Genomic DNA, 26,353 nt, shown 5'->3' with positions numbered 1-26,353 from the left:
TACAACCACACAATGTTCTAACTCTGGTTTTTATTTGTAGCTAGCATTTAGTTTACTTGTAACCGTTGACACAATGATGCTCTGCATGTCTGCGAAACCGGTCGTCGGAAGTTAAACAATAAATGATTGCGAGTACGTCTGTTTTTTACTTCATTTTTGGTATTAAGATTGAGTATTTATATTGTAATATATGGAATCGTTTTAGGAGTATAAACTTGACGACCCGCTAATGGTAAAATCCTCAAAACAATCAAAACACCTCGAAGATGAGGGACATCTCGTAGTCGCACAGTTCTACTAGTACCACACGCCAGCGAATTAAGAGAAATCCCCCCTGAATCGTACATCTTAACATATAAATGAAGACTCTCACTCTTCCACTTAAGATTTCAAGTTAAGTAACCGTATAGGCAAGGTAAGATCACACATACAGTATATACAGTGTGTTTGTTCTGAGTGGGTGTGTTTACTTTCTAGTTCGTTTTGGTGGATTACAAGCACGGTGAGTTGATTTTTTTTATCAGTTGATCGGATACTGGATTATATCCCTGCGACATACAAAGCAAATATTATATAATGCTGTGAGCTGACATACATACCTACTAAGAATTAAGATTTTTTAAATAGCCCAGTAAATTACCGTTTTGGAGTGTAATTTTCAGTGTGACGACGGATTTACTTGAAAATTTAGATTTAGGTTCTACTTACCCCCCTCTTCAAAGTTGGACTTGTGCCGTTGCTGATTTTTACTTGGGAGGTGCAAGTCAACCCTCCTTCGGGGTAGAAAAACATACGTTTAAAATAGGTAGGTCCGAAAATGGATAAACTGACCAATTCTAAGCAACTTTTGTTCTATAGAGTGTTGTCACTAAATCAAACCTTTTCGAGTTATTTACGAGTGAGTATGTTCATTTTTCTACAAAAATCCACGTTTTTAAACGGGTTTTCGTAAATCATTCAAAAAGTATTTTATCGAAACAAATTTTTAGCAAAAATATAGCTCATAAAAATGTAAAAATTTATGAACTTTCTAGACCCAGTAGAAGCAGAGTTGTACTTAACGAAAAGTAAAATTACAAATCGAATATTTCAACGTGAAATAAAAAAAAACAAAACACTTCTCGGGGAAAACTCATCACAACCTCAAGTGTATAAAAAAAGCTTTTTTTATTTTTAAAAAAAGTTTTAGCGCCACAAGTAAGCACGTTATGCTCAAAATAAAGGTAGTCACTTTTTTAAAAAATAAACGTGAAAATTAGCCCCTTATTATCATCCCAAATGAAATTAATAGTTAACGCTTCAAAAGTTACTTACATTATGTATTGTTTATAGGATCTGTAAGTTTCATCGGTTTAAAATGCTTATTTTTGAAAATGCTGTAGTTGAAAGGCCTTGAACGAGTCGCTAGTCACGAGTGTGGCAAATTTTGAATAGCTATATCTTAACCAATTTTTGTCTTTAGAAAAACAAAAAATCTAAAATATTCAGAAAGCAAAAACCTACATTTGTTTGCTGCTTGAGATTTTTGGTATCGCCAATATTTTTTAAGTTATTTTGAAAAAAAAAAGTATTTGTTTCTGAATTAAAAAAAATTACTTTAAAATAAATTTCGTTCAAAAATAAGCATTTTGAACTGATGAAACTTTTAGATCATAAAAACAATACATAAGTAAAGTAACTTATGAAGCGGTAACTATTAACTTCATTTTGGGATGATAATTAGGGTGTGATTTTCACATTTTTTTTTACCAAAATAAAAGGGATCAAATTTATTTTAAGCATAACTTGCTGATTTTGATGCTAGAAACTTTTTTAAAAACAGAAATAAAGCTTTTGTAAACACTTTAAAAAAGTTATGATGAGATTTCATTGAAAAGTGCTTAATTTTTTGGTTATTTCACGTTAAAACTTTCAATTTGGAATTTGACGAATAGAAATCTACTTTTCATTGGATACAATTCTGCTTTACTGGGTCTACAGGCTTCATACATACACTATTTTTTTCACTTTTTAATAAGCTGTAGTTTTATATTTTGTTCGATAAAATACTTACTTTTTGAGTTATTTGGGAGAAACCGTCTATAATCTATAAATATTTTTTTTTATTGAAAAATTAACATATTCACTTGCAAATAATTCGAAATTGAAGTGAAGAAACTCTGTAGAACAAAAGTTTTCTAGAATTAGTCAGTTTAACTTATTTTAAACATATGTTTTTTCACCCCCGAGAAAGTGTGACTTTCACCCCCCAAGTAAAAACAGGCAACGGCACAAGCCAAACTTTGGAGTGGATGGTAAATAAAACGCGAATCCAAATTTTCATGCAATCGGTGGGGACACTAAAAATTACACGGTATCGCCATATTTCACGTTCATTTACTGGGCTATACTGTGAATTAAGATTTTTTAAAGTGTGATTGCCGCAGGGCTGTGTTATCGAGTGATGTAAAATAAATTATTAGAGAGAAAAAGTAAACGATGGATTGTTTGCAAAGTATAAAGAGAAGTGACCTAGTTCACTGATATATTTACAATTATAATTGGACAGTTGCTTTAAAAATAATTAAGTACTTTGCGACTAAAATTCAAAAAGGCGTGGCATTGACAAGGAATTTTTTCAATTAATAATAAATGGGAGATTGGGTCACTACGTCAGTTTTTGCAGATATAAAATATTTTGGTGTTGTTTTTCTGGTATTTTGGTGTTTTATAAGTTATATCTCGCTCCATGTGTAATATGTCCAAAATACACCCATTTTCTTGTTATGATTATATTCAAGGTTTCCATTTCTTAATTCATCCTTCTCAACACGTCAGAACCTCTTTGTTTGTGACGTGTCTGTCCACGATATTTTCAAAATTCTTCTATACCCACAACTCGAATGATTCCAGTTTTTTCAGTGATGTCGCATTTAAGGTCCAAGCTTCCACTGCATAAAATAGCTTCCACTCCAACTTTAAATCTCTTGTGTAGAGTACTCTTCTCAGTTTATTAAACTTTGTTCTAGCATTTTCTATTCTAATTTTGATTTCCTGGAAGTAATTATTTGTGGATAGTTTCCTGGAAGTTAATATTTTAAGAACCTAAATTGGAAATATAAGGGAATGAACATCAACGGCCGCTACCTCAGTAATCTACGATTTGCGGATGACATAATCCTGATAGCTACTGACCTACAAGAACTGCAAACCATGCTTTCAGAACTACACATCGAATCTTCTAAAACAGGACTGAAAATGAATTTAAACAAAACAAAAGTCATGCACTCCGAATAAACCGTAACAATAATAAACGACAAAGTTATAGAAAAAGTTGAAGAATATATATACTTAGGACAAAAAATAATATTAAATAGGGAAATTCAAACGAAAGAAATAAAAAGAAGAAGAAAGTTATTCGGGCAGCATTCGACAAACTAAACTATATACTCAGAAATCAGCAAATTCAACTACATCGTAGATCTAAAGTTTTTGATGCATGCATTATTCCGATATTAACATAAACATGGGGTAAAAACATGGACAATCACAAAATAGAATATGAACATACTCAGACTCACTCAACATGCGATGGAAAGAGCAATGCTTGACATATCATTTAAGGACAGAAAAATAAACACATGGATAAGACAGAAAACCAAAGTCACCGATGTGGTACAAAAATCATTAAAATTGAAATGGGAGTACGCTGGACATGTAGCTAGGAGCGATCTAAACAAATGGCACAGAACAATTCTAACCTAGAGACCATACCAACACAAGGGACCCAGAGGCAGACCTCCTATGAGATGGACAGATGATCTAAAACGGACTGCCAGGAAAAATTGGCTACAAGTAACGTACAACAAAAAACAATGGAAAGGAAGACTTGAAGAGGCTTATGCTCAGACGTGGACGTGAATGGCTAGACGAAGTAAAAGAAGAATTATTTGTGGAGTTAACCATTGTTTTAATATATTCATATTTGTCCACTCGTTCAACATTTGTTTCGTTTATTAGAAGATTCCCGTTACTTCTTTCAGTTTTCGATATTCTCAAAAATTTTGTCTTCTTGACGTTCTTTGCTAATATATTTATACATTGTCATATACAGCGTGTTATCAATATTTGTATAGATTAGAATATTTCTATTGGTTTTTTAGAGCTTGGAGTAGAGAATTTGAAGTGTTTATTTACTTCGATCGTACAATACATTTAGTGGCTCTATGAGGAAGATACACCCTCTACTTGTTTTGAGGAAACATAATAACAGTAATTAAGGGTGTCAATGTCAAACTGGCTGTTGACTCTTTTGGAATATTAGTTTAAACTTCTTTGTTCCAAGTTCATTTATTGCAATTATTTTATTTTATTCATATTTCTTTATTAGTTTTGAATCAGTGGGCTTATATTTGAATATTCAAATGCGTTAAATGATAATAAGCTGCATATTAGTTTTTTTGTGTCAGTGTTTTCACTTTATCCTTTGTTTAAAAAAATCAAAAGGCGTGATGTTAAAATTATTCAATATTATTTTACTACTTATGTTACGTTATTCTTAACACTTAATATTGTTGAATTATGTAAACTACGTGAATATCTATAAACGTAAAAATTTGTTTTATCTCTTAGTGTTACCAGTAATTGAAAAGTATTAGTTTTTTATAGTTACCAAATCTTTTACTACTTTTTTATTGTTATCCTCACATCTATAACGTATTAGAGAAGGTGAAAACGGCGGGTTCTTTGGAGAAAATACTCATATGAGATTTTTTTGCATAATCACATTCGTGAGACATTCCAGAATAAGATTCAAGAAGTCGCCCACGCGAAGAGTGGTCCAAATTTTTTTTAATCAAATTACAAAAATCAATATTTTTGGCCCGGACAATTTTTTTTAGGTTTTTTGGACTATTCTGGATAATAAAGGTCTGTTAAAATTTTTCTCTAAGTTGATAGTTTTCGAGGTAAAAGCATTTTAACATTGAAAAAGAACGAAAATGGCGATTTTCAAGGCTTAACAACTCAGTTAAAAGTTATTACTATGAAAGTCAGAAAGTGACTAAATCAAAGTTTAAAGCCGTTCCTACAAAATCCTGAAGAAATTTTTGTCATTATTTGATTACTAAGCTGTTATTTTTACGTATTAGGCAGCCGTACATGATGAGTGCGAAAGAGATGCCATTCAGGCAGTCCAGTGGCGAATCTCACTCGCACTCACATTTACAGCCGCGTCAATACGATCTTACCGCTCATTATTAATAAATAAAAATCACAGCTTAGCAATAAATTAATGACACACATTTCTTCAGGATCTAAATTTGATTTAGTCACTTTCTGACTTTCATAATAATAATCTTTAACCGAGTTATTAAGTCTTAAAAATGGCCATATTTGCGTTTTTCAAATTTTAAATTGCTTATAACTCGAACACAATCAACTTTAGAGAAAAATTACAAGAGACCTTTTATGTCCAGAATGGTCCGAAAAATCTAAAAAAGAATTTATCCGGGCCAAAAATATTGACTTTGCAATTTGATTAAAAAAAATTGTTAAAAAAAATTGGACCACTTTTCGCGTGGGCGAAAATTATATGTATATGAATTATTGTAAACGTGATTTTCTACAAACGTAAGAACTCTTCTGGTATTTTCGTTGTTCCATTAAAGCACGTTCACGGATTTCACTTTGCATTTTCTTATTATTTATCTATTTGTTTATTTATTTTGTTATGGATTAATATATTTGTTAAATTTTTTTATTGGTATTAACTATCAATTTGTCAGACTTTTACAATCATCTATTGAAAGGATTTCCATTTTTCAACTTATATGAATATCAGTTAATTTTTAAGAATAAGAATATAGGTATACTGCGTTCTACGGTCACCTTTCAGTATAGACTCTTATGAAGAACAGTGTTGCCAAGAGATATTAATATTTATATTAAATAAATTTTAAAGTATTTTTATACCTCACTTGGTCTATTAAATTTATCAGTATGTATGAGAAATCTTGTAAGCTGTTAAAATAAAGGGAGTTTAGCTCGGTGAATTGCTCGGGAAATTGCAAAATTCGCTTCGCTCATTCTGCAAACTTTCACATGCTTGCCTAAAAATTGTACTTTTAACACTTATATCATAAATAACTATTAAATATAATATTAATCACAGGCTAATTATAATTAATACTCAAATGATATATCTTTAATACCGTATAAATGTCTTTCATAGTACCCATCTATTAATTATTTAAAAATAATAAAACCCACAGATTTTCAAATCAATATGTTTTGGACTTCTGGAATATTCTATTTAGACGGACATTCGTCTGCTTAAAACCGGCAACACTGAGCTGCAAGGTTCCATAAGTTTTATATTGGGATACGCTGCCCACACTGCAAAGTGATTGCGGAACGCAGAATAGGTATCTATCTGTTTTAAGAACATTTCTCATATTATTAGTTTTTCTTCCTGGGTAACTAGTCTTCTTCTTTCTTCCTTCTCAGCTTTTCCCTTTTTAACCTTCGGAGTACGGAGATTATTTGGCTTACTTAGATTACGATGATGGGTCAAGCGTGACCCATTCTCATTTTATTTATACGGATGTTTTAAATAGTCAGTATTATTAAACAGTATCCTTAATTCAACAAAAAACAAAGAAAATCCTAAATTATTGTATTTAAATTTTTTAAGATGGTTAGTTATGGGCATATACTAGTTCGCTCCGGCGGCCAGATTTTAATACCTTACAGAAAACGGGCATAGGTAAGTTCGGTCATATATTTGAATACAGTGGAACCTCGATAAGTCGGATTAATCGAGACTGCGGCCGATCCGAGTTATCGAAAATCCGAGTTAACCGGAGAATATAGTAAAAATTAATAAAACACGGTATACTTACAGATAAACTCCATTATAATTGCAAAAACATGAAATACATAAAATATGCACAATACATCTAAATTACGTACAGTTGTATACAGTCAGTATTGATTATTTCTTGGTAAAAACTTGGTCAATGTGAAAAAATGTTTGTTTTGTCTGATGAAAATCGGTTCGGGTTAGCCGGACTTCCGGTTATCGGAGGCCAACTTATCGGGGTTCCACTGTACGTATACCCGTAAACAGAGACGGCTGCGATTTACGTGTACCTAGAAACATATTGAAAATATTCTTCCAAATCCGAAGACCGGGTCAGGACTGACCCGGCATCATAGATGTTACGTAGAGGAAAAACTGTAATTTGCATGTTCACGAATTATATACGAAAAAATAGATTGAAACAAATAAGGAGAACTTACGATCAATCGGATTTGTAAAAAAATTATTTCATAAAATATTAAGAAATAACTGAATTTCGGGTCACGCTTGACCCAGTATTCGTACTCCGAAGGTTAAGGATCGCTGTTGCATAGTCATTTTCGCCACTCATTTCTGTCCATCGTGTCATCTTCGCCTAAACCTTTCTTTCTCAAGTTCTCTGTCACAGTCTCAGTACCACACATGATACTACGACAACCAAAGATAAAGCCACTTCGAGAACAACTTTTAACCGATGCGCGCATGACGTCAGCGCCCGACAAACTTGTACGGAGACTTATGGGAAAGCAAGACTTATAGAATGCATTGTCATAGAGACAACATTTTATACGGTTTTATACATTTTTGTGTTATTAAATAACTGAAATTGCCGTTCGTCTGTTCTGTTACACTGTTTAATTTATACTTTGATGAATTGTTATAATCATACCAGTAAAATAATACAATATATTATGTAGGTACTGTACTAAAAAACGTAATAGTTTTTTCACTGCAAAAATTTAAGAGGTTTCTTGACATGCAGAAAACTTTAAATAAACCGCGTCAAATAAAAGATGGTTTATTAACAAATAATAAAAAAACGAAAGTTTCAAAAAAGTATAAAAATTACAAAAACAAAATTAAGTAGATAGATTTAGATGGATTTAAAGAGGTGGCCGTTTAGCCTATTCCACTGCTACATTTTCAGATATATTGTGGTCCTCTAATTCTAGATTACATTCTTCAGTCTGGCTCTTTTTAAAAGGTCTAATAAGCCCCAATTCTCATTGCACATTCTTCTACATTTTCCCAAGGACATAGTAGCTTTCTGTGTGGTTTTCAGGATGTGAGTATTCCATTTCAGCCTATGATCAGTATAAACCCCAAGGTATTTTGTTTTTTTGGCAAATGAAATTTCTGTTCCTCCCAGCGCCGGTAGTTTTAAGCCTTCTAGTGCTGTCCTTTGGGTGCAGTTGGTGATTTGTTTTCTGAGCATTGACTATCAGTTTCTCTTATTTACACCGGTTGTCAACTATATTTGGGGCTGCTTACATTCTCCCAGACACCAGCTGGGAAAACCTGCCCCTGATGACGATTGATATATCGTCAGTGTATCCTAGACAAAAAAGTCTTCTGTTGAGAGATTTTTGAGATCATCTACCAAGGTTGCTCAAAGTAGAGGTGACAGAACTCCTCCTTGTGGACAGCCTCCACCTACTTCTGCTTTGATGGTTGCTTTAACTAGAGTTGATATTACTATCCTATTCTCCAGATATAACCTTATCTATCTGCATATTACCGCAGGGATTGTTTATCGACTATCTATGTAGTCTAGATCCGCTAAGTTTAGTTTCAACAGGACCACCACGAGAAGGGTGCAATTAAAGATTACACACCCCCAATCAATGTTGGGAGTACCCAGCGGTCTTGGGATCGTTTAAGGAGGTGCAAAGTCCTAAGACTCTCCAAGCAAAACTCATCCCCTGAGATTAGTTCTTTTCCCGCTCAGCTTTACGCCGACTAGAAAAAGAGCACATCCCTCGCCCCCGCCCAAAAAAAAACAAAACCAAAAAGAAACAACAAAAAAAAACAAAAAAAAAACAATATTACATTTGATTAATTTTACTCAACGATTTTTGCAATTATTTTTTGTATTTTAGACTTTTCTTTCAACTTTTGGTTCAAAACTCGCATTCGAAAATACATCCGACATCTAAAAAATAGTTTTTCACATCACCAGATATTTTAACATGAACTGATCTTTCCAATAAAGATTTTTGATATTTTTTGATGCCAACTTAATAGTTAAATTGACAAAAAATATTCTCTAGTTCATGACAGTTCGTAAGTAATATTTCTGAAGGCTCCACGAAACCCCCTTCTGAGAGATGATTTACCTACGAGGAAGAAGTGTTGCTACTTGTAGAACTGCCCAAACTCTCTTCATGTCGTAGCTTGAAAGCTATGAAACCAGCTAAATTTTCTAGTCCATCATGATACAACTCTTCCATTTCAAAATCTGTTTGATGGTTTTCATTTTCTGAAGTTACTGGAAGATTTAATTGACTAAAAAGTGGTTCGATTATCATCACTGAATCTACTACGTCATTGTTGTAACAATCAAGATTAAAAGAGCTTCCTGCTTTCATGTTTTGAAGCGACATGTTTGTTGTTTCTGGTAGGTTACTTACTGAGTGAAATAGGAGAGTGAAATAACTTCATCGTTCCGACCGATAATAAAATTACGAAGACGGTATTTAAATTGCAAAGGAGACGGATGATCATGTAAACCTCCAATCGCATGTATTACTGAGAATAGTCCTTCTAAGCAATCTTTATTTAAATTATATGTTGTTATATAATTGATGTTGAAATCTTTTTTTAAATATAGAAAGAGTAGTCGCAAAGATTTAATACTAACAATAATACCATGTTGAAAGGTCAGTAATGACTAATTCTAATTATATTTAAGAATTTTATCCCGAAAATATAGCTTTATGCTTTCCGAAAACTTTCGCAAACTGCATACAAATAACAAACTTAAGTTAAAAATCGAACATTTGGCCTGGCGTTTGTCGGTCAGTGACGTATGCGTAGAAGAGAGAGAGAGACAGGCTTATTCATGCGCGTGGCTTTATCTCTGGTTGTCGTAGTATCATGGTATCACAGTTCTCAGTACCTCCATTTTCTCCTAGGATTTCCTCTACCTCTATTTCCATCAACTTCTAACAGCCCTGTCCTAATCTAACATAGTTTACATTTCAATTCTAAATCTGATGTGACCAAACCATTGAAGTAATTGTCCTTGACTCTTTTTGAAGACTGTAGTCACCGGCTGATTCTCTAATTATGTCGTTCCTAATCCTAGGTCACTTCTATTCTTACCCAACATCCACTGTAACATTTTCATTTCAGCTACCTCTATCTATATTTTCCTGAATCTTCTTTACCAGTCACACTTCACCGCCCTACACATACGCAAGCCTCATCACACTTTTGTATATCTTTCCTTTCCTCCCTTTGCCGATTTTTCTATCCCAGAGTATCTACCCCCCACATTCGCTTCCAGTTAAAGGAACGATCAAATTTTTCCATCTAGTCTCTCATTTTCCATAGTTATGTACGAATCAAGTGATTTAATTTCTCCTACTCGTCCTAGTTTTTTTTCCAAGCAATTTAATGTGCCCAACCATTTCTATTCCTGGCAACCACATAAAATCCCTTTTTTCCACCTGCTAACCTTAAGTCCATCCTCTTCTATAAACCTTCTTTAACCCTCCAACTTCTTATCCAACATTTCTTTACTCTCTTTTTCTAACACTATAGTATCAGCAAAGAGCATTGACCAAGGATCCCACTCTCTTACTTTCTCTGTCAGTACATCCATAATAAGATTAAACAGGTAGGGGCTCACTCAACAACCTTGACGTAACTAACTGTCAGTGGAAAACTTTTAGTCAATCCGACACAATTTCTTACATTGGTATACATTCCCTCATACATACTGCCGAAAAAATGAAAGATTACCCATGAACGATCATATCAATCAGTTATTTTGTATTTACTGTCTCTTTTTATAACAAACGTTTGTTATTAATAGAAAAAGACAGCAAATACAAAATAAGTGATTGATATGATCGTTCATGGGTAATCTTTCATTTTTCCGACTGTATCTTTCACAAGCTTTAAGTACTTTTCTTTTTGAGAACCCATTTTTCTCTCATACATCTACATAGCTCTTGTCTAGAAACTCTTTCGTGCGCCTTTTTAAGGTCTATAAATACGAAGTGTATTAGCTCTATTTTTTCTCACCGTATTTCTGAGGGTTTGTAAAGTTTATATGGGTTTCTGGTGTGACCGAGCATTGAAGTCTCCAATTTAATTTTTAAATAATTATTAGAGTTTCTGTTGTGACTGAGCATTGAAGTCTCCAATATTACTAAAGTTGATTTTTTTACCAAGAGGAGTAAACTAAAAAGACAGATTCACACCCAAGAAACTTACTAGAAAAGTCAACAAATTCATCTTCTTTTTTCGTTGATCATATCAGCTTTAGATGATAATCCATACATATTATATTATACTAACACATCGCTAAAGAGTTCTAAAAACAACCGTTTTTATATGAAAGTAGACTAAAAATCTCAAAATTAAAGTAATAATGCAGAAAACACAAAAAATCGCCGATATACTTAATTAACCTATAAAATGACAGAAGTGCCAAAATTTTATAAATGTCATCAGTGTCAACATTTAATAACAGTGGAGTAAACTTGCCTGCGGTTGGACCAATTAGAAGCAAGCATTACGGCGCGGTAAATTTGAATCACTCCTCTTGGTTAAAAAACAAACAATAATAAAAAATACTATTTACATTTTAAATTACTGTTTAAAAAACCGGTTTAAAACCTGAAAGCTAGTTTTTATCCAACAAATTTAAAATAAACCATCTTTGAAAAAAAGAAATGAGTCTTACTGCTTAAAAGTATTTACATACTTCCATTATTGAAATTTCGATTTCCGAGTTAAAAGTTGTTATTAAAATGTATAAAATGAGGCAAAAAATCTTATAAAAGTTCAATATATCGCCCTCATTCTCATTAATTTAGGTGTTCTTGTAAGTTTGTCGTTATCTATGTTTTTTTTGTTTCCATATTATACACTTATGTGTATAGTGTAGTTATGTATAATACTACTAATAGTGCTATTATCTTCTCAATTTGTTTTACACTAATCGTTAAGTTCTCAACAAAAATAAGATAACTGGAATACTTTATTTACGTGAGACAAGTAAACTTGCCAGACGAGAACTACTATTAATGAAAACAATTTCAATCAATATCAGTATTATACAAAATAAAGTTAAATAAATTTCTTTTCTTATTGAATACCAATGAAAGTGATAACAATTTCATTTAAATCAAACAAAATATAAGCATTTGTAATTAGGCATAACAAAGCCTAATTTCAATATTATGAGCTGATTGGTCGATAAATTCCTGAGTATGCTTTCTGCGTTAGAGTGGAAATTCATGTAAACACATTAAACATTCAGATGTTAATAGAAAATGATCCAATATTATATTTAAAAGAGGACAATTGAATTATAAACTTGTAAGACTTTTAGAAGGTTAATAGTTTTGAGAAACATAGTTCAGATTAGATATTGACCTACCTGTAATTGAGGTCGTTTAACATAATACTGTACTCTGTACCACACTTGTGAATAAAGTGGATTATGCAATTATTAGTTATTTTCGTCTAACGGTGCCTTGTCTTTCATTTCTCGAGAAAGAATTTCCACAAAATTTTTAATTTCCACAAAACCTATAATTTGTTTTGGAGATGGCTGTAGCTGATTTTTTACTTTCTGTATTTTTTAAAATAACATATTTCTCATTTTTTGCAGATTTTTCCATAAGGTGCGCCACCTTCAAAAACCCAAAAATCTGTTTTTACGGGTTTTGGGTGAGTTTCTCAATTTTATAGACTTAAAAATAGATCAAATCAAGGTGTTTTATAGGTCATATCTAATTTGAAGTAACTAAGTTCTGTAGACATTTAAAATTGTTTAAAGCACCTTTAAAACCCCAAAAAACTTGTTTTTTCAAGGTTTTTGTGAGGTTTTGTGGGGTTTATTATAATTTTTGAGACCGATACAACCTGAATTAATGCGTCTCCAATTGATATTAAACAAATATATGAAAAAAAATTTCAAGCTTCAAAGAAGCAAATACAACCATCGTTAATGCGACAAACAAGATTTTCAATTGTTAGTCGGGAATTTTTGCTGGATTTACCCAACTTGTTTTACCTTCTAGTATCATTAAACAGCATGTTTTTAAAAATTTTATAAAATACTATGAGACGATGTATTTCTCGTATTCAGTGAAGCCAGAGATTTCTTGAAACATGCGAAAAACTTAATTAATTTACTCAACTTATTTTACCCTCCGGTATCATTAAAGAGCATGTTTTTAAAAATTTTATAAAATAGGATGAGACGATGTTTTTTCCATATTCGGAGAAGTCAGAGATATCTTAAAACATGCGAAAAGCTTGGGATCTTCTTGTTAAACAAATAGGTAAAATGTAAAAAAAAATTAAAAAAGATTCAGGTTGTATCGATCTCAAAAAATATGATTAACAACACAAAAACTCGCAAAAACCCTCAAAACCCATTAAAAATTATGTTTATTGGTGTTAATATGTTTCACCCAATTTTCAATGTCCTAAAGGTACCTCAAATTATATATAACCCATCGAAAAGCAAAAAGTATATAAAATAAAGAAAATCTCCCAAAACTACCAAAAACAGTTTTTAGGATTTTTGGAAGATGGCGCACCTTACAGAAAAATCTGGAAAATATCAGAAATATATTTTTTAATAAAATACACTAAATAAAAAATAGACCTGCAGCCACCTCAAAAAAAATTATAAATAAGGTTTTTCTAAAATAATACTCACTGGTAGTGAGGGCATTTTGCCTATTTTAAGGGGGGTATTCTTTATGCGTTATAATTTCAATAATTTTTTAATAAGATAATAAGATGTTTTCATGAATTTTGTCACTGGAAGCATTACATTAAGACGTATACAGTGATGTGAGCGCTAATAACCTGCAAAATATCGCAACAGATGGAAAACATATTAAGTTGTGAGATAAAAAGAAATGAAACTAGTGGAGGTGGGAAATTTAGCGATAAAAACCTATACTATATTCTATTTATTGTTTTCCATCTTTAGACGTATCAGAGGAGTATTTCAACTATAACTGTCACTGTCACAGTGGCAGTTGCCAAACTCGTCCGATATGTCTAAAAGTGGGGAAAAATAAATATAATATGAATTTATAGGTTTTTATTGCTAAATTTCCCACCTCCACTAGTTTCATTTCTTTTCATCTCACAACTTAATATGTTTTCCATCTTTTGGTTATTCTGCCGGTTATTAGCGCGGTCATCACTGTATATTTATATGTTGTTCTGAAGCTATTTCCTTGTATTATATATTATATAAAATTATTTTTTCAATTTATTTGTGGCTTATTTCCCATCTAAATAGTTAACTATATTTATATGGAATATCACACATCGTATTGTTGTTTGCAAATACAATGAGTTTATTAAGTTAATAAACTTTTTGAAAACTAATATTTATATCTAATAAAACTAAAGAATTTATCTATAATAAAAAAACTACTTGGGAATCTTTAAACTGTTTACACGTTATTTGAAAAATTCGATTACTGTCACGATTCAAGGACGCAGAAGATGGAACAAAAAGCTTCAGGATTCCGGAACTAATTAATATTCAAATAGAACTTTATTTCATTTTAATGATTTACAAGGAAGCAGCAGTAGCAAATACCAATACATTGCATAATTAATCCATTAATTATTTTCCATACACCTTCGAAAAAACTCCGTTTATTTGTATTCCATCGAAACACTTCTACTGGTTTTTGTAAATATTAATTACCTAATGTTTATTTTTAGTTTCGATTCAATAAGTAAAATTTGCTTAACTAATACTCTGTAGCCTTGTTACCTGACGGTAATATTGAAATTATTGTGCAGTCTCTGAAGGTTTTCACCTCCCATTTCGTTGAACCTTTATCGATTTTCATAAAAATTTGTGAGTTCATAGTTAGAGCATACTTCAAGAAACAAAAGTGACATGGTGCCAACTTGCGCTTTTATCCTGGGATTGGATGCCACCCCTTTTCGTGGATGAAAATTATTTCATTAAAAATAACTCCATTGATTGATAGAGGGTAAATTCAAAGCAAAATTTGTGATATAAAGTTATTAAAATAAGTTCAAGACTTTTTGAGTTATTAAAGATCAAAGATTTTAATTTTTCGTGACAAGAAGGCATGTTTTTCATAAATAGCTCAAAAACTAGGAATACCTATCACATCAGTTCCAGAAAAATTTAATCCATGCAAGTTATGAAGAAAATAAGAGAAACATTTTTTGGAAAAAGTGAAGAATAAAATATACTATACGCCATTTCCACAAAAATTAAAATTTATCCCTAAATATTTTTTTACTTTAGCATAAGAAATAGCCTTAAACATTTTAACCGGTTTAAAATGCATATTTTTGAAAAAAAAAACTATGATAAAAATGAAAACTTTTCACATTTTTGAAAATTTCATTTTTTTTTTTGATAATAACTCCAAAAATACTCGATGTACGTAAAAATTATTTACTCGATGTACGAAGGAAATTTGATTTGAGTTACTTTTTTATTTTTGTAGGATAAAAAATAACCGAGATAGTAACGTTTAAAGTATAAATTTTACTGCGAGAACCATGTAACCCTTTAGCCGTTTAACTTAAAAAAAAAAATAGATTTAAAAGACTAGGTTTAATACGATTTTATAGCTCTTGAAATTACCTTTCAAATGCTTTTGGATAAACCTGATATCATAAAAATTAACGAAGTTGTTCTAAAAAAAAATTACTATTTTTGGGAAAAATTTTTGGGACATAAATTTTGAAAAATTTTTGGAGTATAAATTTGTATGCTATCAACTACTTCTGGAGATCATTTGATTGGTATTTCTGAGTACTTTAACAAGTGTTAAGTAGGTATATAATATAAAATGCATCGTTTTTTCTTTATTTAAGCTTGTATACTTAGATTTGAGTGCACGCCGAAAAAGAATATCCATTCAATTACCTATAACTCACTTACTTTAAATTAATATTAAAAGGTTTTTCAAGTAAGGAGTTTATTCGATTTATTTATTAGCTTCAATTTTGATAATGATACCTTTTTTGTAAAAAGATATAATTTTTAAGTTATTTAAAAAGTTGATTTTTTAGTTACGAAAAATTAAAAGTTTTTATCTTTAATAACTCAAAAATATTAATTTATTTTAATAATAATAATAATAATATTAGTCTCTCGTTTTACGACATCCGAATGAGGTCAGCCGACAATATACCTCGGCATACCTCGGCTTATGAGGTCGACATACCGAGAGGTATGTCGACAATACGGCGTCGAACTATTGGTTGACATCAAGAAAGTTGTTCCCTGAAACAGAAAAATTACCTGAAATATATCGTCAAAGACCCTCAGATCCAGAACGACAAATGCCGATATGAATGTCGAACCCAAGAAACGATCCAACATCTTACAGGGGGCTGTCAGGCATTTGCTGCAACTGAATACAAGGAACGGCATGACTCAGTAGGAAAGATCCTTCATGAGGAGATAGCTATCAAGATGGGACGTCTTAAGCCAGACCATCTCCCATATTATCAATACGTCCCTCAGAGTATGCTTGAAAATGACAACTACAAGCTATACTGGGACCGTACTGTACTCACCGATCAAACTGTGGCACATAATAGACCAGATCTCGTACTAGTTAATAAATTAACAAGACAAACAACACTAATTGATGTGGCGATACCTATCAACAATAATCTACGTACTAAATGTACTGAAAAGATCGCCAATTACAGAGATCTGGAAATACAAATACGAAGACAGTGGAGAATGCAAAGTACCTATACTATACCTATTATTATGTCTACTAAGTACTGCAGTCATTCCGAAGAACCTCCTCGAAAACATAAAAAATCTGGGTCTAAATAAACACCTTTATAAGACCATGCAGAAAGTTGTACTACTTGCGACGGCCAGATGTGTACGAAAATTTCTGGGAGATACTCCAGCATACCAAGTCACCTAGGGCTCGATAACACGGAGTCACACCAGAGCTCAATCCTTTTGATAGCTTAGGTATCTGGGATGAGTCAATTTTCCCCTTAGAGGGAATGTGAGCCGTATGGCTAAATCTGGTCTCCCGTTTTAAACCATTACGCGTCTTTGGGATTATATCAGGGTAGTCTGCTATATCTAGGTCCTACGGTATACAAGGAAGGTAGTGAAGCCTCTATACTCTGGGTATAGAGATTTTTTAAGAAGAGTATGACGAAATATGGGAAAGATAGGAGAGAAGAGATTTAAGACCAAAAAGAAGAGAGGCTTAGCTCAGAAGGAAAAAAAATAATCAAAAGGGCAGAGGGACACTAAATCTCAAGTGGGTATTCGGGCCAGCTTCAATAAAGCAACTTAATAACAGTGATAATGGATGGTGAAAAGATCAAATAGGACCGCAAAGGCCACTTAACAAGCAATTATCCACTATCACTGGGCCAAGCAAAAGTATTAATATCAAAATTCAAATCAAAAGTCCGTTAGAGTCGCACAAAGTCCTTACAACTAAAAGTTAGTAATATTCCCCTAAATTGAACTCGTCTAGAGTGAGATACACGACTAGAATGCTACGGTTACCAAAAAATTAAGTATCTCATCTAGCAAAATAATAATTATTATATAATTGATTTATATAAATGAGCTGGTCAGTGACTCTTTATATACAATGTTAAAACCTATTTTACTAGACATATTCCCTATTTGAAAAACCTCGACAAAATCTTACCCCCGATTCCCTATCAAATTTTAAGCTACAATTATTTATAATTATTATTAAACAAGGCTTATTTAATTGAAAAAAAACTACTATTTATAATATGGAACAAAACAAAGACCTGAAAACCCTATCTATCACGAAAATATGTACCTAGTTCTACTTGATTGTATGCATAAAACAAGTTTACACTGGAGAAAATGTAGATTGCCCAAAATATATGAATAATAAAAGTAAACAAACTTATCTTTCACCACAGTTCCTATTTAAGAATGCAAGTTGAAGTCCATAGGAGAGTCCTTTTGGCACGATAAACTGGTTGGATGCTGTGGTGGGTAAGTCCTACTGAAAAATCCTAGATGTTGTGAAATCAAGTACTGGTTTTCTCCAACAAAACAGCAAGCTCTATGTGTAAACCATGGCAAAGTTGCTAACAGTTACTGGTACATACTTCAAGTGACATAAATTATGCAAAAGAATGCAAAGTGACTAAGTTACTAAATTGCTATGTGACGACGTAACTAAGTGACTAAGTGGTGGAATCTAACATAAAGTTTATTAAATTTAGTTATTATTTATTTCAATAACGGTAGCAGTACAGATTGAACAGGCCCAAACAAAACATTAAATATTAGGTTAGGTATCTTATGTCATGTCAAAACTTTCTGAAGCTAATTTCAATGACATGAACTTGCACGTCGAATGAACATGCGCAGAAGACAGCAGGCTGTATGATATTCGTTAAAACCTTTTTATAAATATTACCTTATAAAAAAATGAAAGAAAAACCTAATGATAGGTATAAAATACATTGGAACTTAGGTTTGCCAATAAAAAAACTTGACCTTTTGTTCTTTTCAAATATTTAAAGGATAATATGAGCTATAATTTGGAATTTAAATTTAACAATAAAAACCTATGGCCTTGACTGATTGTTCCTTTGCAAATGGAAATGAATATTATTATTATAATATGAATTATACATGAACTTATGTGGTAAATTAATCTAACGAAACAACCTAACTACAATGATGTATTACATCGAAGAAATAATGAGAAACAGCGTGTTCGCCCAGAGTTTGACCAAAACTAGTTCATTCTCATTGTCGCTTCGCCAGCTTTGGCTCTTGCCCCTCTTCGATGTTCGACCTGATGTCGTCTAACATTAGATCAAGAGCATAAGCGTAGTTAAGGGAAATCTTAAAGGGGTATTATTAATCCAATTTTATTTAAATTAATTTAATTAGTAGCGTGATCGCTACAGCAGCAGGGCCAGTGCTACGCTTTAACCGCCTATTATTACCTTTGGTTTTACCCAAGGTACTCATTTTAATCAGGCTGAGTCGATCTGGGGTCTATAAACATTTTTAAAAATAAAGTGTCTAGCTGTTCTCGTCGACACTGCATGGAAATCAGACATCCTACCGCCTGAGCTACTCCGTCCCAATTTATTTTTCAATAATTTGATGTAACAAATTTTGTTTGGAATTTGTTCCTCTATCGATTTATGGGATTACTTTTAATAAAATAATTTTCACTTCGAGAAGGGGTGGCATACCTACACCGCCAGGGCAAAAAGCGCCAAGTTGTGTCACTTTTGTTTCTTGATGTATCCTCTCACTACTCACCAATTTTCATGCAAATAGATGGAGGTTCAACGAAATCGGAGGTAATAGCTCATATCGTCGGCCTAATGTGAAAAGTGCAAAAGACTTGATTTTACAGGAGAGACAAAAAACTAATTATGCATAACTTTAATTGTACACAACTAAATACAGTATGCGGCAAAATAAACAATACTGAAATAAATATTGAAATTTTTATGAGGATTTATATATTTAATATACAGTATATCCCTGTAAGTTGTATCCATATGGAAAACTTTTTTATTAATAATTTTACGAAAAAAAGTTATTCTTTATAAAAAGTTCTGCATGGTCCAAAACCCAAGATTCAACCATTAGCTATCAAATTTTATGAATGTTATACGAGGTATGTCAAAAAGTTTGAATTTCACTCAAGAGTAAAGTAGCTGTATTTTTCACAATATTGAAAATTGCTATTATGAAAAGTTGTTTGGAATTAAAAACTATATTCTAATATGCAAATGCATCCTTATAATTGAAAAAATTTTTTTTTTAAAAATTATGGATAACTAGCATTATTTTCAGTTATTTCAACTCTGATAACGCTTTTATTATTAATTTTACAAAAAGTGATTCTTAATAAAAAGTTCTGGATGGTCTAAAACCTAAAATACAACCATCTTATATCAAATTTTATCAATTTTATACGAGGTATGTATGTCAAGAAAGATAAATTTAGATCAAAAGTAAAGTACCTTCATAGTTCAGAATATTTCAATTAGAAGCATGTAATTACATACTGAAACATAGTTTTTAATTCTAAATAACTTTTCATAATAACAATTTTCGATATTGTGGAAAATAAACGTATTTTACTCTTGAGCGAAATTCATATTTTTTTACATACCTCGTATAAAATTGATAAAATAAGACACAAGATGGTTGTATTTTAGGTTTTAGACCATGCAGAACTTTTTATTAAGGATAACTTTTTTTCGTAAAATTAATAATAAAAGAGTTATCAGAATTGAAATAACTGAAAATAATGTTAGTTATCCATAATTTTTCAAAAAAATATTTTTTTAATTAGAAGGATGTGTTTGCTTACTAGAATATAGTTTTTAATTCCAAACAACTTTTCATAATAGCAGTTTTCAATATTGTGAAAAATAAAGCTACTCTACTCTTGAGTGAAATTCAAACTTTTTGACATACCTCGTATAATATTCAAAAAAATTGATATTTAATGGTTAAATCTTAGGTTTTGGACCATGCAGAGCTTTTTATGAAGAATCACTTTTCTTCGTAAAATTAATAATAAAGAAGTTTTCCATATGGATACAACTTACAGGGACATACTGTACATGATATAGCCTTGCAAACATTATTCACGACTACGTTCGCGATCAAAGAGATGTTAAAGATGCCCTCTGACGCGAAAAAAATCTTTAATTCTAGTCCGTAATTGCGGAATGTCAGACGGTGGATCGCTCTGCCTTCTTCAGCATTCTCCATATATACGCTTCAAGTGACGTTAGGTTTGGTGAGTGGATATCTCCCAAAATGATCGCACAGTATCCTAAGAGAGTCCCTGGCCGTGTGACAGGTTGCCCCGTCCTGCTGAAACAATTGTTGATTTTAAGCTTGGAACGTTTTCGCGACCTTTTCCGTATGGCCGAAAATATTACTCCACGGAAAAATTTTTTTCTGCAAAACTGACAACTATTCTGAAGCACCTAGCATTAACGCGACATTCACATATACTCCGTCTACTGAGGCGCCCACTGAGGTGGACTGGCCGTGGCCCGTGGCGTGGTATTGAGTAGAGGTGGCCGACTCGCTATTTTGATACAGCAGTTGCTTTTTCAGCATTATTCAACGTATCCATGTTGATATAAGAAAAGCAAAATAATATTTGTTTGTTTTGTTTCAAAAAGCAGTTTTGTTGGCGTTTAATGAGAACATATAAATAATATAAATAATTATAATTATTGTTTAAATAATACATCTAATTACGGATATTTTTTGAACTGACAAAAACAATATAACAAAATACATGGTGGTTGTAACATTCATATGGTCGTACTGTTTATTTAAATTTACTTTTGTTTTCACCCAATTTTGAAAAAATGTGAAAACTTTGAATTACCCACGTCCGTCTGTCTGTCTGTCCGTCTGTAATCACAACTACTCCGTCAATATACCAGCTAGAATGACAAATGAGGTGTCAAATGAAAGCTTATAATCCAAGGATGGTACTAAAGGTGAGATATTTGACGTATCCTGTCTGTCCGTCGGTCCGTCCGACCGCGAATATAACTCCTCCGTCATTATACCAGGTAGAATTACAAATGAGGTATCAAATGAAAGCTTATAATCCAAGGATGGTACTAAAGGTGAGATATTTGACGTATCCTGTCTGTCCGTCGGTCCGTCCGACCGCAAATATAACTCCTCCGCCATTATACCAGGTAGAATGACAAATGAGATGTCACATGAAAGTTTATAATACAAAAATGGTACTAAAGGTGAGAAATTTGACCTAGGCTGTCTATCCGTCTTTCTGTCCGACTGCGAATATAACTCATCCGTCACTATACCAGATAGAATAACAATTGAGGTGTCGAATGAAAGCTTATAATCCAAGGATGGTAATAAATGTGCGAAATTTTACCTAGGACTTCCGGTTTTAGAAATGCGACCAGAAGTACTGTTTTAAAGTCACCGGAATAGTACACGTGATATATTATTCGACGTTACTTTGCAAGAAGAGAATAAATATATACTTTCGGTTCCATCACTGTCTGTTCATCTGTCGTTCCGTCCGCGAATACAACTTCTCCACTATTAATACAGATAGAATGACAAATGAAGTGCCGAATGAAGGCTTATAACCCAAGGATGGTATTAAAGATGAGACATTTGACATCGGACTTCCGGTTTTAGAGTTGCAACCGTATGAACTGTTCTAAAGTCACCGAAATAGTATAAGCGATATATCATTCGACGTGCCTTAGCAAAATGAGAAAAAATTTTGGTTTTGGTTTTTATATCATTTCCGCTTAAAAAGTTCTAACCAGAATTGCCGCTATAGTCGCAAAAATAGTATATGTAACACAACAATCGAAGCGTATTGAAAAGTTGACTTTTAATCTTTAGTTCCTGTTTTGAAGTCATTTCTGTTTAAATAATGATGACGCAAAGTTTAGTCAAAATGACTCAAAATTAGTAAAATCGTATATCGATCGACGCAAAGTTACACGAAGCGTTCAAATCTCGACTTTCAGTTCTACTTTCGATTAGTTTTGGTGAAAACCTAGGACTTACGAAGTCCAATTACTTGTTTTAACTGAGAATAAGCCACAATATTATTAGAAATTGAATTGGAAAGATTTGAATTTGGAGGTAAAATTAAACTTCCACTTCGGAAATTGCTCCAAATGAAATATATAGCAATGCCCTGCACATTCCTAATTAATAACATCAAGTAAAATAGTATTGAAAAGTACGTGAGTAGTGTAGAACATACAGTTTTCCAAAGTTTGTTTTCTCTTCAGGTGACAGCCACATCTTTGATTTTTTTTAAATAGGAAAGTACATAATATGACACCTCATTTAAAAGCCTTTGAAATACTGATTACAAAAATATATAATACTTTAATCCTTTTTGAAAGCGTAGGCGCAAAATTTCGTTTGAATTATTTTTAAATGCATTCATTTTTTTCGAATCCTGAGAAAACTAATACGTGTTTTTGAAAAATTTAAACGCAGAATACAAGACTACAGTATTATCGAGGATCCAAAAGTCTCTGAGGAATTCTATAATGTTTATTTTAATAAAAAGTTACAGGAGCGAAAAAAAAAAGAGAAAATTGAGTGTGATATTTAATTTTAAATATATCACTCTAAAGAAACTTTTTGTTTATTCTAAGGGACTTTTGTCCCTCGGTAATAATGTAATATTTCATTCTGTGTTTAAACTTTTCAAAAGTACTTGTTAGTTTTCTCAGGATTCGAAAATATGATTGCATTTAAAAAGAATTCAACCGAAATTTTCTGCCTACGCTCTCAAAAAGGATTAAAGTATTATACATTATTGTAATCAGTGTTTTAAAGGCTTCTAAATGAGGTGTCACATAATGTACTCTCCCATTTAAAAAAATCAAAGTTATGGCTGTCACCTGAAGAGGGATCGCGCAATAATTCTTAAAGTCATTTTAAATCAAGTATATCACATAATTTTTGAGGAAGTGGATTATACAACAAAACAAATTCATATTCAATGTAAATAAATAAAAACTTTAGAAATAGAAAACAAGAATTAAGTTATAATCTTAAGTTAAAGTAAATAATATAAACAGTAATTATAATAAAACAAATATACTTATAATAAAGAATAAAAACAAATATGAAGTATCATCACCGCAACTGTCAAATAAATGTTACCAATTTATGCTAAAATGTCACATTCGTTCGATTACAGTTATAGTGTGTTCCGAAAAAATGTGCTTCATAAAAACGCTTTATAGTCCATTTAGGTATACAAATGAAATGAAACATATTATTGTGTATTTCTTTAAGTTAACATTAATAGAAATCTTCAAATATTATTTCTACGCGTATATAATAAAATATATCTAGTGGCTGTAATTCCCGTGTACTCGGAAAAATGATTCTAAAAAAGAACACACCTACCGCCAAAATATTTCGTGTTGGTATCATGTGACGTCACGGGCTATGACGCGGATCACGTGCAACGGTAAGTAGATTAGACGAAGTATAATTAGGTGGGCACTGTATAGAAATTTGTAGAAAAGTAAAATAATTTTACCACCAGTTTTGTCGGCGAGTTTGTATTCATAACAGTTGTTATAAAGTATTTATTACCTGAGAAACCCTAATAATATAAAACAGCTATACAGGCCTTTGAGGCGTTTGCAATAAAGCATAATACCCGATATAATTTAAATTTTTAGGATATTGTAGGTAAAAATTTATTCGTTTAGTTAAAAAGTATTATAAACAGCGGTATTATTATATTAAAAGATATTTCAACAAACAGATAAATTTATTACGGGGGTAGGCGCAAAATCTTGGTCCAATGCTTTTAAATGCATTTTTTTTCGAATTCTGAGAAAACTAATAAGTATTTTGAAAAATTTAAACTCATAACGAAAGATTACATTATTACCGAGTGCCGAAAGTCCCTGAAAACTTTTATAATGTTTATAATTATAATATACAGGCGTGAAAAAAAGAGAAAATTTATTGTGATTTTTAATTTCAAGTATTTAATTCAAACTAAACTTTTTGTATATTTTAAGACACTTTCGGAACTCGGTAATAATGTAGTCTTTCATTCTGCGTTTAAATTTTTCAAGAATATTTATTGGTTTTTTCAGGATTCGAAAAAAAATGAATTTAAATAGCATTGGACCAAGATTTTGCGCCTACCCCCTTAAAAAGTAAATGGAAACGTTTCGGGACCTCTAATTTATATTCCGTAAACAGGGATATTCCTATAAATGGTACTTACATTTTAACTTGTTGGATTTTTGAGATGCTAGATTCAATTCTTGATTTGACTCTCTGCCATAATGTGTCAATAGTCAAATAACAAAGCTAGCAATATATAATAATTATTAATTAAAATGCTTATTAAAAATGGCAAATAGCCGAAAAGAGTTTTACCGAAAAATCCAGGAATTAAAAAGTTTCTATATAAATAAATATTTAATATATTTATGTTAAATTGTTGATCGTCTTGTATGATTTTAAAATTTTTAAATACGTCCTCGTATATTGCAACACAAACTCAACGTGGTCACCATTCGAGTACCACTCGAAAATTAAACCTGCTGTCGATTAGTGGCAAGGGGACTGGCGCTACGGCGCGGCACTTCCAAAATACCACCCCTTCAAGTTCAAATCCTTTTATAAACGTTAAAAATTGCAAATTTTTATTTTTTTTGCCAGATAGGATGCACCCAATAATGATGTTTTCTCTTCTTTGGATTTTTAGCATTGAGGTTGGCAAACTAAAGAAATAAAAGTTAATCGGTGCTACTATATAGTACTTAGTCTACCGCGCTGTATTATAATATTACAATGCTGACAAAAAAAATCTTTACAAAGTGAATAAAACGAATAAATCATAAGAATTATTATTCTAATTTCACAAATTATGTATTAATTAATTACAAATAATTGAACTTTCTAAGTCCTAGGTTTTTACCCATGGGGATCGAAAGTAGAACCGGAAGTCGATATTTGAACCCTTCGTGTAACTTTGCGTTGATGGATAAAATATTTCGCTAATTTTTATTCATTTTTACTAAACTTTCGGTCATAATTGTTTAAACGGAAATAATTTCAAAACCGGAACCAAAGATTTAAACTCGACTTTTCAATACACTTCAATTAATGTCACATGTACCATTTCTGCGAATCTGATATGGTACTTCGGTTAAGAACTTTTTAACGGGAAATGATATGAACCCAAAAAGCATCCGGTTCTTCTTCTTCTTGAAGTACCGTCTCCTATCGGAGGTTGGCTACCATCACAGCAATCTTAACTTTGTTGGCTGCAGCTCTGAACTATTGTATTTGTATAAATCCTCCTACGTCCCACATTTCTCTTTCCCGAAATATTTCCTTGGATTATGATCCTTAGCGGGGAGTACTTTTCCCGTCTTATTATTATGTGGCCTAACTTCCGGTTAGAACTTCTTAACCGGAAATGATATAAAAACCAAATTTATACATTTGTTCTCATCTTGCTAAGGCACGTCGAATAATATATCTTATACTATTTCCATTTGCCACCATTTCGGTGACTTTCCAACGGTATTTTCCTATTGCAGCTCTAAAGCCGCAACTCTGAGGTCAAATTTCAAATATATCACATGTACTATTTCTGTGTCTATAATATGGCACTTCCGGTTAGAACTTTTTAACCGGAAATGATTTAAAAACCAAAAGTATACATTTGTTCTCGTCTTGCTAAGGCACGTCGAATAATACATCGCTTA

At 32.0% G+C, this 26,353-nt stretch overlaps 1 protein-coding gene across 2 annotated transcripts in view; it reads left to right on the top strand.

The window, feature by feature from the left end:
- The first annotated feature begins 262 nt into the window (after nucleotides 1-262).
- The window catches only part of LOC114333908 (uncharacterized), a 174,200-nt gene continuing 148,109 nt past the window's right edge, over nucleotides 263-26,353 (top strand). Inside the window, exon 1 of one of the 2 annotated variants that reach the window (XM_050659420.1) lies at nucleotides 263-415. The gene's annotated coding sequence lies outside the window, so the exon portion shown is untranslated. Of the gene's footprint in view, nucleotides 503-26,353 lie in introns of both variants that reach the window. The other variant, XM_050659419.1, reaches the window with a different exon arrangement.

Source organism: Diabrotica virgifera, chromosome 8 (assembly GCF_917563875.1).
Source record: "Diabrotica virgifera virgifera chromosome 8, PGI_DIABVI_V3a".
Lineage (NCBI taxonomy): Eukaryota > Metazoa > Arthropoda > Insecta > Coleoptera > Chrysomelidae > Diabrotica > Diabrotica virgifera.
This window is presented reverse-complemented; position numbering and strand designations above follow the sequence as displayed.